Below are 14,002 nucleotides of genomic sequence, written 5' to 3' on the forward strand. Positions count from 1 at the left end.
TCTTGAGTAACCCCATGAGTTGATTTATGTATTCCATTGCATTTAACGGTTCAATCTCTTTAATAACATGGATCATGGTAGCAGCATCCAATGTAGAAGGGAGATAACCCATGAACCTTGAATCTGAATACAATGATAATAAGTATATGAATGTGTATATAATTAATAGAAAATGGTGTAGCATAAATAAATGCTTACTGGGAATGACAGAAAGAAGAACACGCTGGCACCTCCATAAGAACTCCCAATGCAAAAGGGTCTTCAAACCAATCCTTCTAACAATGTGTTCAAAGAAGGAAATTGGGGTGACAGGGTTCATCCTCCATTGGAGTGTAGACAACACAAGAAGCTCCATTCTCTGAACAGTCTTGGCTTCGAACAAGAACTTGGGTTCCTCCACCTATGAATAAAACCCCAGGTTCAGAAAGAAAGAAAGAAAGAAAGAAAGAAAGAAACTTGAGGAAGAGTTAGAGAAAAAGAAGTATACTTGGAGGTCCAAGAGAAGTGGGACATGGATTTAAGAAAACTAATTTCATGTATTACATTCTTAAACCGTCATTATGAAATTCCATTCCTCATTTGTATGGGATCAATCAACAAGTATTTAGCAGGGCAAGTTTAAATCCCTTATTATGCTTAACAATAAGTTTATAGGCATCCACTTATATTTTTTCAAAGAAAAAATGAAAACAGAAAGCCTCATAATGACCTATCAATCATTCCAGATCCAAGTTTCTAATCTGCAAAGTATTTTTCTTATTTATCGGTGCTGTTCTCAGACTATACACTCAACATTAAGAAAGATAAGAACAACCCTAAACCAGGCAGCTCAGAAAATTCTAACCATAACCAAAACCAGCCCTTCTCACGTATCACATATGTACAAGTACAATTTACAACTTCAAGCAGATGAACACGAAGAGTGAGATTCCCACAAAATTTAAAGCAATCACAGCAAAACAATACTTAAAATCTCGATTTAATGAAACCAAACCGTACCATCACTCCGATTGTTCACAACAGGTGATTCAGCAGCTAGGGTTCCTGAATTCGACCCCTTCGGAGGTTTATCTGAACTCTTCATCACGCCGCGCTGCGACTCAGTTTCGCAAGGCGATTCACTAGCTCGTTCTTCTCCCTCTGACGCCTTCCCTTGTTGTCCTTGTTTGTTTCCACCTTCGCCGCCATGTTTGAACAATCTGCGGAATAAAGAGGAATCAATAGCATTCCTGCAATGGAAAACAACAAAAACCAAACCAAACCACCACAACTGAGACATGTTTTTTATATAGCATGATAACAAGAAGAAACTGTGTGCCTATCAATTCTCTTTTGCCATTACATCTCATGGGGACTTGTCAAAACCTAGCATCTAATTGAACAAAACCTCCAATATCTAATTTTAGTAGCTGTCAAAACCTGCAGGGTGTGAAAGAGGAAGAAAAGAATGCCTAAATCCATCTTTTAATATAATTATTCAGCACATTCCCTTCCTGAACAAACACACTGTGAACTTTCAACATATATCTCACCCTGAAATCAAAACAAGAACAAAATGTTAAAGAGTGTCATTATAATGTGTAACCTGAGTTTCTTCATTATTAATTCACGTAAGAGAAATAAAATCAAATGAGATGAAAGGAGAACCTGGGAAGCAGGGAATTGGAACAGGGGAAGGGAAGGGAAAGATTGATGATGATGAGTGAATGGCTGGAGCAACACGGTGGCGGCCTAGTGGTGGCGCTGGGGTAGCGGCAGTGGCGGAGGGTGGCTCTTAACAGAATCTTGGACAAGTGCCCCGAGAGTGCCATGCTGAACAAGAATAAAGGTAATTAATTAGTTCAAATAATCACAGTTGCTAGTCCAAAATTTAGTACAGAAAATAGAAAAATGCTCAAAAATTGACTCACATTCTAGCTTATTAATACATTTTCTGCAAGTTAAACTTACATTGCTATTTAAAGAAACAAGATAAACAAATCTTTGTAAAGAACAACATTCAGAGTTTGAGCATTGATAACAAAAAATTGATTTCTGAAACAAAACAAACACTGCAAAACCAACAGAACATCATTTAAAGTTTGAGCATTGATCACAAAAAATTAATTTTTGAAACAAAACAAACAATCAACAAAACAATGAAAACAGAATTTTTTTTCCTTCAGAAGAAGAAAACAATGAAAACATGAAGTATATAATAAATCAATGATCACCAATATCTAGCAAGAATCTCAAAGACAACAATAAATACACAACAACAATTTATTCTAATTTCACGCCCAATCAACTTACTAAGTTTCTAAAGGCTAGAAATGATAAAACCAACCCGAAATATGGTTAAAGCATTTCATCAAACATGTTGAGTGCGAAAAACTTGAAACGAAATAAGAGAATTCAAAGCTTAGTATCAATGTGATAGAGAAGAGAACATAACTATTGTATACTTTAATGCAGTCTATGAAAAAAATCCAAACCACTGCCAAATCAAATAGTTACTTATTGTAATAGAAATAAGAAGTTGCAGAGTTTCAAGCAGTGTATTGGTGTTGTGTGAGTGTGTTGGTGGTGGGTTTAGGGAACTCACGGCGGCGACAAAAGAGAGCAGTTCGACAGCTAGGTGGAGCGCACGGGTTGGTCGCAGAGTTTGAAGCAGGGCAACGTGGCTTCCAGACGAACGCGAACCCGAACGGTGAACGGCGAGTGAACGCGAATGGTGAACGGCGAGTGAACGCGAACGGTGAACGGCGAGTGAACGCGAACGGTGAACGCCGAGCAAACTTGAACGGCGAAGAACGCGAACGAAGACGACGGCTGAACGAAGACGCGAACGTTAACGGCAACCAACGGCGGCGGAAGCGCGGCTGAGCAGACAAAGACGACGGACGCCGAGCTCGAGGAAGCAGCTGCGATCGGTGACAGCGAACGGGGGTTGGAGACTTGGAGCACGAGGGAAGCTAGATAGACGGACGGACGGCATCAGTATGCCACTCCTTGCGGCGGCGGTGGTGTAGGCTTACATTGCTAGGGTTTTTTGGCTGAGTTTCTGTGAATGAAAGAAACGGAGGGAGAAAGGGAGAAAGAAACGAAGGAGCTTTAGAACCAAGCTAAGAGTGAAAGTAAGCAAGTTTGGCAAAAACGACGCCGTTTCTTTTAAACCGGTCGGTTTTCTGTCCGGTTCAACCCTCTCGCCACGCTTTTAAAAACGTTCCTGTAGCTCTCTATGGCCACGCTTTTGAAGCGTGGCAGAAAAAAACCTTTTGGCCACGCTTTTAAAGCGTGCCAAAAGAGTACCAGGATATGGCCACGTTTTGTAAGCGTGGCCGTAATGAAACCCTGTCGCCACGCTTTTAAAACGTCCTTGTTTCTCTCTATGGCCACGCTTTTGAAGTGTGGCAGAAAAAAAATGTTGCCGTTTCTCTAATCAATTGCCACCCTTACAAAAGCGTGGATCCTTTTCGCCACGCTTTTAAAGCGTGACAAAAAAAAAAAGTGGCCAAATCTCTAATCTACCGCCACCCTCATAAAAGCGTGGCCATTGACCACTTTTGGCCACGCTTTTGAAGCGTGGCAAGAAAAAAGCGTGGCCATAGGCCTTTTTTCTTGTAGTGGTGGTATAAGTTAGAACCCATGGATGGCCATTCCTGAGATCCGGAAAGTCTAAACCTTGTCTGTGGTATTCCGAGTAGGATCTGGGAAGGGATGGCTGTGACGAGCTTCAAATTCGCGAGTGCTGGGCGTAGTGACAGACGCAAAAGGATAGTAAATCCTATTCCAATATGATCGAGAACCGACAGATGATTAGCCATGCAGTGACAGCGCATTGAAACATTTTTACAGAGAGGATGGGATGTAGCCATTGACAACGGTGATGCCCTACATAAAGCTGGCCATGGAAAGGAGTAGGAATGGTTGGATGAAGACAGCAGGAAAGCAGAGGTTCAGAAGAACGAAAGCATCTCTATACGCTTATCTGAAACTCTCACCAATGAATTACATAAGTATCTCTATCCTATTTTAATGATCTTTTAGTACACTATAATCTCTTAATACATTTGAATCCGCCTGACTGAGATTTACAAGGTGACTATAGCTTGCTTCAAGCCGACAATCTCCGTGGGATCGACCCTTACTCATGTAAGGTTTATTACTTGGACGACCCAGTGCACTTGCTGGTCAGTTGTGCGAAGTTGTGATAAAGAATTAAGATTATGAACGTGCGTATAAAGTTTTCAGCGCCGTTACCAAGGAATGGAACCGTCACGATTTCAATGCACCAAGTTTTTGGCGCCGTTGCTGGGGATTGTTCGAGTTTGGACAACTGACGGTTCATCTTGTTGCTCAGATTAGGTAATTTTATTTTAATTTTAAGCTTTTTATTTCTTATTTTCGAAAAATACATAAAATTTTTTCTTCTTTTTCGTTTTTTCCTAATTAAATTTCGAAAAAAAATAAAAAAAAGTTTAATAAAATAATAAAACCAAAAATATTTGATGTTTCTTGTTTGAGCCTAGAGTCAAGTTTTAAGTTTGTGGTCAATTGCATCTTTTTAATTTTCTAAAAAAATTATTTTCGAAAATTTCATGCATTGCATTCTTCATGATCTTCAAGTTGTTCTTGGCCAATCTTCTTGTTTGATCTTCATATTTTCTTGTTTTGTGTCTTTTCTTGTTTTTCATATGCATTTTTGAAACATTGATGTCTAAAGAATAAAAATTTTTAAGTTTGATGTCTTGCATGTTTTCTTTTCTTGAAAATCTTTCAAAAATAAGTTCTTGGTGTTCATCTTGACATTCAAAGTGTTCTTGGTGTTCATCTTGACATTCATAGTATTCTTGCATGCATTTTTGGTTTTGATCTTAATTCTTCATGCTTTGTTTCATTCTTGCTGTTTAATAAAAAAAAAGAGAAAAACATCAAAAAGATATATTTTCCTTTTTTCTCTTTCCATATTAAAATTCAAAAATAAAAAAAAATATCTTTTCCTTATTTTACTCCTAATTTTCGAAAATTACATTGAATTAGTCAAAGATTTTCAAAATCATATCTTTTTTTTTTAGTCAAGCAAAATTTTCAATTTAAAAATTCTATCTTTTTCAAATCTTTTTCAAAAATCAAATCTTTTTCACTTTTTTTTTCATAATTTCGAAAATTTCAATTTGATTTTCAAAATCTTTTTCTTATTTCTATTTCATATTTTCAAAGTTAATGCTAACAATTAATGTGATTGATTCAAAAATTTTAAAAGTTTGTTACTTGCCTCTTAAGAAAGGTTCAATCTTTAATTTTTAAATCATATCTTTTTAGTTTCTTGTTAGTCAAGTAATCAACTTTAATTTTCAAAATCAAATCTTTTTAAATTTCTTTTTCAAATCTTTTTCAAAATAAGTTTCAATCACATCTTTTTCAAAATCAATTTCAAAATCTTTTCTAACTTCTTATCTTTTCAAAAATTGATTTTCAAATCTTTTTCAATTAACTACTTGACTTTTTGTTTGATTTTAAAAGTTTACTATTTTAATCATATCTTTTTCAAAACTACCTAACTAATTCTCTCTCTAATTTTCGAAAATCACCTTCCTCTTTTTCAAAATTCCTTTTTAATTAACTAATTGTTTTAAATTTTAATTTAATTCAATTTCATTTTCCTTTTTTTTTCGAATTCTAACCTTAATTTTAAATTAAAAACAAAAATATTTTTATTTTAATTTGTTTAATTTTCGAATTCTTCCCTCTCATCTCCTTCTAATTATTTATTTAATTACTAACACTTCTCTTCATCTCAAAATTCGAACCCTTATTTCCTCTTGGTGTTCGAATTTCTCTCCTTCCATTCTTTTCTTCTTCTACTCACATAAAGGAATCTCTATACTGTGACATAGAGGATTCCATATTTTCTTTTGTGTTCTCTTCTTTTTCATATGAGCAGGAACAAGGATAAGAACATTCTTGTTGAAGCTGATCCCGAACCTGAAAGAACTCTGAAGAGGAAGCTAAGGGAAGCTAAAGCACAACTCTCTGGAGAAATTCTGACAGAAATTTTCAAAAAATAAGGAGACATGGCCAAAAATAATAACAATGCAAGGAAGATGCTTGGTGACTTTACTGCACCTAATTCCAATTTACATGGAAGAAGCATCTCAATTCCTGCCATTGGAGCAAACAACGTTGAGCTTAAACCTCAATTAGTTTCTCTGATGCAACAAAACTGCAAGTTTCATGGACTTCCATCTGAAGATCCTTTTCAGTTCTTAACTGAATTCTTGCAGATCTGTGATACTGTTAAGACCAATGGGGTTGATCCCGAGGTCTACAGGCTTATGCTTTTCCCATTTGCTGTAAGAGACAGAGCTAGAATATGGTTGGACTCTCAACCTAAGGATAGCCTGAACTCTTGGAATAAGCTGGCCACGGCTTTCTTAGCCAAGTTCTTTCCTCCTCAAAAGCTTAGTAAGCTTAGAGTGGATGTTCAAACCTTCAAACAGAAAGAAGGTGAATCCCTCTATGAAGCTTGGGAGAGATACAAGGAACTGACCAAAAAGTGTCCTTCTGACATGCTTTCAGAATGGACCATCTTGGATATATTCTATAATGGTTTGTCTGAGCTATCAAAGATGTCACTAGACCATTCTGCAGGTGGATCCATTCACCTAAAGAAAACGCCTACAGAAGCTCAAGAACGCATTGACATGGTTGCAAATAACCACTTCATGTACACTTCTGAAAGGAATCCTGTGAATAATGGGACGCCTATGAGGAAGGGAGTTCTTGAAATTGATACTCTGAATGCCATATTGGCTCAGAACAAAATATTGACTCAGCAAGTCAATATGATCTCTCAGAGTCTGAATGGATTGAAGGAATCATCCAACAGTACTAAAGAGGCATATTCTGAAGAAGAAGCTTATGATCCTGAGAACCCTGCAATAGCAGAGGTGAATTACATGGGTGAACCCTATGGAAACATCTATAATCCCTCATGGAGAAATCATCCAAATTTCTCATGGAAGGATCAACAAAAGCCTCAACAAGGCTTTAATAATAGTGGAAGAAACAGGTTTAGCAATAGCAAGCCTTTTCCATCATCCACTCAGCAACAGACAGAGAATTCTGAGCAGAATCCATCTAGCTTAGCAAATATAGTCTCTGATCTATCTAAGGCCACTTTAAGTTTCATGAATAAAACAAGGTCCTCCATTAGAAATTTAGAGGCACAAGTGGGCCAGCTGAGTAAAAGAGTCACTGAAACTCCTCGTAGTACTCTCCCAAGCAATACAGAAGAGAATCCAAAAAGAGAGTGCAAGGCCATTGATTTAACCATCATGGCCGAACCTACAAGGGAGGGAGAGGACGTGAATCCCAGTGAGGAAGACCTCCTGGGACGTCCAGTGATCAACAAGGAGTTTTCCTCTGAGGAACCAAAGGAATCTGAGGCTCATCTAGAGACCATAGAGATTCTATTGAACCTCCTTATGCCATTCATAAGCTCTGATGAGTATTCTTCTTCTGAAGAGAATGAAGATGTCACTGAAGAGCAAGTTGCCAAGTACCTTGGTGCAATCATAAAGCTGAATGCCAAATTATTTGGTAATGAGACTTGGGAAGATGAACCTCCCTTGCTCATCAATGAACTGAGTGATCTGGATCAACTGAAATTGCCTCAGAAGAAATAGGATCCTGGAAAGTTCTTAATACCTTGTACCATAGGCACCATGACCTTTGCGAAGGCTCTTTGTGACCTTGGGTCAGGGATAAACCTCATGCCACTCTCTATAATGGAGAAACTGAGAATCTTTGAGGTGCAAGCTGCCAGAATCTCATTAGAGATGGCAGACAACTCAAGAAAACAGGCTTATGGACAAGTAGAGGACGTGCTAGTAAAGGTTGAAGGCCTTTACATCCCTGCTGATTTCATAATCCTGGATACTGGGAAGGATGAGGATGAATCCATCATCCTTGGAAGACCCTTTCTAGCCACAGCAAGAGCTGTGATTGATGTGGACAGAGGAGAATTGATCCTTCAACTGAATGAAGACAGCCTTGTGTTTAAAACTCAAGAATCTCCTTCTGTAACCATGGAGAGGAAGCATGAAAAGCTTCTCTCACTGTAGAGTCAACCAAAGCCCGCACAGTCAAACTCTAAGTTTGATGTTGGGAGGCCACAACCAAACTCAAAATTTGGTGTTGAACCCCCACATTCAAACTCTAAGTTTGGTGTTGGGAGGTTCCAACAATGCTCTGAACATCTGTGAGGCTCCATGAGAGCTCACTGTCAAGCTATTGACATTAAAGAAGCGCTTGTTGGGAGGCAACCCAATATTATCTAATCATATTTATTTATTTTCCATTGTTATTTTATGTGTTCTTTAGGTTGATGATCATGTGAAGTCACAAAAACTATTGAAAAATCAAAAACAGAATGAAAAATAGAATGAAAAATAGCACACCCTGGAGGAGAACAGTCTGGCGTTTAAACGCCAGAAACAAGCATCTGTTTGGCGTTTAATGCCAGAAACAGGCACCAAGCTGGCCTTTAACGCCAGAAACAAGCATCTACCTGGCGTTAAACGCTAGAACATAGTATGGAAGTGGCGTTTAACGCCAGAAACAGGCAGCAGTCTGGCGTTAAACGTCAGGATTGCACAGCAAGGGCATTTTACACGCCTAATTGGAGCAGGGATGTTAAGTCCTTGACACCACTTGATCTGTGGACCCCACAAGATCTCTACCACTTTTTCTCTCATCTTCACACCTTTTTATAACATTCTTTCTCAATTAACCTCCACCAATCACCTCCATTACTCCTCCAAAACCATCATACAACCCACCTACACCCACCCACTTAAATTCAAACCATCACTCCTTCCTTTTCACACATCATAACCACCTAAACCCCCTTGACCGAACCATTCACACACCTCCATCTCCTCCATTTTCTTCTTCTTCTACTCACTTCTTTCTTCTTTTGCTCGGAGACGAGCAAACCTTCTAAGTTTGGTGCAGTAAAAGCATTGCTTTTTATTTTTCCATAACCATCTAGGGCACCTAAGGCCAGAGACATTCTCATTGAAGAGGACAAGCCCATCACTAAGAAAAGGATGGAGCAAACAAGAGATCATGGACCTCAACAAGAGTATGAGGAAAGTCCTCACCATGAAATCCCTGAGATGCCTCAAGGGACGCACTTCCCTCCACAAAACTATTGGGAACAAATCAACACTTCCCTAGGAGAATTAAGTTCCAACATGGGACAACTAAGGGTGGAGCACCAAGACCACTCCATCATCCTCCATGAAATTAGAGAAGATCAAAGAGCTATGAGGGAGGAGCAAGAAAGACAAGAAAGAGACATAGAGGAGCTCAAAAGCACCATTGGTTCTTCAAGAAGAGGAAGATGCCACCCTCACTAAGGTGGACTCATTCCTTAATCTCCTTGTCTATTTATTTTCTGTTTTCGGTTTCCATGCCTCATGTTTAATTATGTTTGTGTCTTTACTATATGATCATTAGTGTCTAAGTGTCTATGCCTTAAAGTTATGAATATGAATCCATCACCTCTTTTAAATGAAAACTGTTCTAAAAACAAAAGAACAAGAAGTACATGGTTTCGAATTCATCCTTGAAACTAGTTTAATTATTTTGATGTGGTGGCAATACTTTTTTTTTTCTGAATGTATGCTTGAACAGTGCATATGTCTTTTGAAGTTGTTGTTTATGAATGTTAAATATGTTGGCTCTTGAAAGAATAAGGAAAAAGGAGAAATGTTATTTGATAATATGAAAAATCATAAAAATGATTCTTGAAGAAAGAAAAAGCAGTGAATACAAAAGCTTGCAGAAAAAAAAAAGAAAAAAAATAGCGAAAAAAAAGGGAAGAAAAAGAAAAAGCAAGCAGAAAAAGCCAAAAGCTCTTTAAACCAAAAGGCAAGAGCAAAAAGCCAATAGCCCTTAAAACCAAAAGGCAAGGGTAAATAAAAAGGATCCAAGGCTTTGAGCATCAGTGGATAGGAGGGCCTAAAGGAATAAAATCCTGGCCTAAGCGGCTAAACCAAGCTGTCCCTAACCATGTGCTTGTGGCGTGAAGGTGTCAAGTGAAAACTTGAGACTGAGCGGTTAAAGTCAAGGTCCAAAGCAAAAAAAGAGTGTGCTTAAGAGCCCTGGACACCTCTAATTGGGGACTTTAGCAAAGCTGAGTCACAATCTGAAAAGGTTCACCCAGTTATGTGTCTGTGGCATTTATGTATCCGGTGGTAATACTGGAAAACAAAGTGCTTAGGGCCACGACCAAGACTCATAAAGTAGCTGTGTTCAAGAATCAACATACTAAACTAGGAGAATCAATAACACTATCTGAACTCTGAGTTCCTATAGATGCCAATCATTCTGAACTTCAATGGATAAAGCTAGATGCCAAAACTATTCAAGAGGCAAAAAGCTACAAGTCTCGCTCATCTGATTGGAGCTAAGTTTCATTGATATTTTGAAATTTATGGTATATTCTCTTCTTTTTATCCTATTTGATTTTCAGTTGCTTGGGGACAAGCAACAATTTAAGTTTGGTGTTGTGATGAGCGGATAATTTATACGCTTTTTGGCATTGTTTTTACATAGTTTTCAGTATGAGTTAGTTAGTTTTTAGTATATTTTTATTAGTTTTTAATTAAAATTCACATTTCTAGACTTTACTATGAGTTTGTGTGTTTTTCTGTGATTTCAGGTATTTTCTGGCTGAAATTGAGGGACTTGAGCAAAAATCAGATTCAGAGGTTGAAGAAGGACTGCAGATGCTGTTGGATTCTGACCTCCCTGCACTCAAAGTGGATTTTCTGGAGCTACAGAACTCCAAATGGCGCGCTCTCAATTGCGTTGGAAAGTATACATCCAGGGCTTTCCAGCAATATATAATAGTCCATACTTTGATTAAGAATAGACGACATAAACTGGCGTTGAACGCTAGTTCCATGCTGCATTCTAGAGTTAAACGCCAGAAACAGGTTGCAAAGTGGAGTTAAACACCAGAAACAGGTGTAAAGCACACACCAAGTGGGACCCATAAGTGGATTTCTGCATTAATTACTCAATTCTGTAAACCCTAGTAATTAGTTTAGTATAAGTAGGACTTTTTACTATTGTATTTACATCTCTGGACGTTTAGTTCTTAGATCACGTTTGGGGGCTGGCCATTCGGCCATGCCTGAACCTTCATCACTTATGTATTTTCAACGGTAGAGTTTTTACACACCATAGATTAAGGTGTGGAGCTCTGCTGTTTCTCACAGATTAATGCAAAGTACTACTGTTTTTCTATTCAATTCAAGCTTATTCCTGTTCTAAGATATCCATTCGCACCCAAGAACATGATGAATGTGATGATTATGTGACGCTCATCATCATTCTCACCTTTGAACGCGTGCCTGACAAACACTTCCATTCTACATGCAAATAAGCTAGAATGAGTATCTCTTAGATATCTAATACAGAGGACCGAGTCCGAGATATTAGAATCTTCGTGGTATAAGTTAGAACCCATGGATGGCCATTCCTGAGATCTGGAAAGTCTAAACCTTGTCTATGGTATTCCGAGAAGGATCTGGGAAGGGATGGCTGTGACGAGCTTCAAACTCGCGAGTGCTGGGTGTAGTGACAGACGCAAAAGGATAGTAAATCCTATTCCAATATGATCGAGAACCGACAGATGATTAGCCTTGCAGTGACAGTGCATTGGACCATTTTCACAGAGAGGATGGGATGTAGCCATTGACAACGGTGATGCCCTACATAAAGCTTGCCATGGAAAGGAGTAGGAATGGTTGGATGAAGATAGCAGGAAAGCAGAGGTTCAGAGGAACGAAAGCATCTCTATACGCTTATCTGAAACTCTCACCAATGAATTACATAAGTATCTCTATCCTATTTTAATGATCTTTTAGTACACTATAATCTCTTAATACATTTGAATCCGCCTGACTGAGATTTACAAGGTGACCATAGCTTGCTTCAAGCTGACAATCTCCGTGGGATCGACCCTTACTCACGTAAGGTTTATTACTTGGACGACCCAGTGCACTTGCTGGTCAGTTGTGCGAAATTGTAACAAAGAATTAAGATTATGAACGTCCGTAAAAAGTTTTCAGTGCCGTTACCAAGGAATGGAACCGTCACGATTTCTGCGCACCAGCTAATATTGAGGATACATGATGAACAACTCGCATTCAATGTCTTCAAACCCTCACAAGAAGCATATCAGAAAAGCAAGGAACCAAGGGGAGAGCACAACAAAGCACTGGTGGAAGAAACAAGCATTGAAGCACAAGCCGTACACCTAGGAACCCCTTTGGTTGATGAACAGGATAACCGGCAGTTGTCACAGCCTAAGGAAGATCAGGAGGAACCTAAACTACCAGAGTCATATGAGACCAGCAACAAAATTTCCTTGAAAGAAGAGGTCACAAAGAGCAGGGCAACATCAAAAGGAACAAAGAAGAAAGCACCAAGGAGGTGGAGAAACAAGAAGATCCCTACAGAGGATTTCTCTCCAGGGGATAAAGTGATCTCAGCTTACTTCCTAGATATCCCACCTCATCTTCCCACCATCCCATCTCAGCTACCTAAGATTTTCACTATCAACAAAGTTCTCTCCCTAGAGCATGTAGAGATCCTTGATGAAGCCAATGGATATAGGTTTACTGCAAGAGGGGAAGATCTGAAGTATTACCAACCACCCTGACAAAGGGCAGAACGTCAAGCTAGTGATGCTAAAGAAGCGCTTCATGGGAGGCAACCCATGTTTTATATGCTTTTAAAGTAATTAATAATGCAAGGTTCATGAATTCCAAATCAGCTTTGACATATCCTTGAATAAATCCTTTTATGCAACATATATTGGAGAACAAGTTTGGTGTTCAAGGTACACTAAGAGAACATGAATGCAACTCATAGCATGTCACTCTTAGCACCTTGAACAATTCTTTTTACACCACATGACCACAAACTAAATTTGGTGTCACCAATGTTGCATATATGGGAAATTAATTAGTCAGTTGGTTTGCATTCATGAATAGCACTTAGTTAGTTAAAAACAAAAACAAACAAAAAATTTTTTGTTTTTCTTCTTTTTGAAAAGTAATTATCCCACTTTTCCAATATTTGCCGCCAACTTTCAATCTTATTAATTTTGTTCCTTTATCCTGTAGGAGAAATGAGAGGAGGATTGGAAAGAATTGATTGGACAATTGAAGAAGGAGGATTCAGCCACCACAAAAGGAGAGTACTATACACGTGTTTTCAAGGGGGATGCATTGGGAAATGTTGCCATGCAACATTGGAAGAGTGGCACGCTTGGAAATCGAACCAACCCCCCTTCATAAAGTTGATGATCCTTGTGCTCATCCTATCTGAACCCCATCAGTTCATCACACAACCACTCCATCAATCCACACCTTTCATTCACTCACCATCTCTCTATATAAAGTGGTTCCTATTTCATACCCCTTCCACATCCCAAATTCTCATTCTTTGTACTTCTAACTTTCGGAACCCAATACCTCTTACCCCATCAAAAACACTCTCACTCACTCCCTTAACTATATCTTATCCTAACCCGGCCGAATTCCACCATCTATCCACACCCTTCAACACATTCACAACTCAAAAAGTCACTCATGGCATCATCGAGCTCCAAGAGGCAAAAGAGGAAGGAACCGGTGGAGAGCATCCTTTTCAATGAAGGGAGATTCAAAACTGCATTCCATGAACTCAAATTTGAACAGATAAAGCTCAAAAAGATATTGCCTGAGTTAACATTCTAGTTCAATGAGGATGAGTGCCCACATATTCGAGAGAAGATTGAACAAAGGGGTTGGCTAAGGCTCACGAACCCAGAAGCAAAGATAAACGCAAACCTCATCAAAGAGTTCTATGCAAATGTGATCAGAGAAGACAAAACTAAGGCCCCCATTTTTAAAAGTTATGCGAGAGGAACAGAGGTGGACTTCAGCCCCAATGC

At 38.7% G+C, this 14,002-nt stretch overlaps 1 non-coding gene across 1 annotated transcript; it reads right to left on the reverse strand.

Annotated features, from left to right (window-relative positions):
* Positions 1-6,449: 6,449 nt before the first annotated feature.
* Positions 6,450-6,557, reverse strand: LOC148571579 (small nucleolar RNA R71). The gene has a single exon (XR_015908643.1). It is a non-coding gene; the product is annotated as a small nucleolar RNA R71 (small nucleolar RNA).
* Between the last annotated feature and the right edge of the window lie 7,445 nt (positions 6,558-14,002).

This window comes from Arachis ipaensis, chromosome B3, assembly GCF_059453495.1.
Source record: "Arachis ipaensis isolate K30076 ecotype BB chromosome B3, ASM5945349v1, whole genome shotgun sequence".
Lineage (NCBI taxonomy): Eukaryota > Viridiplantae > Streptophyta > Magnoliopsida > Fabales > Fabaceae > Arachis > Arachis ipaensis.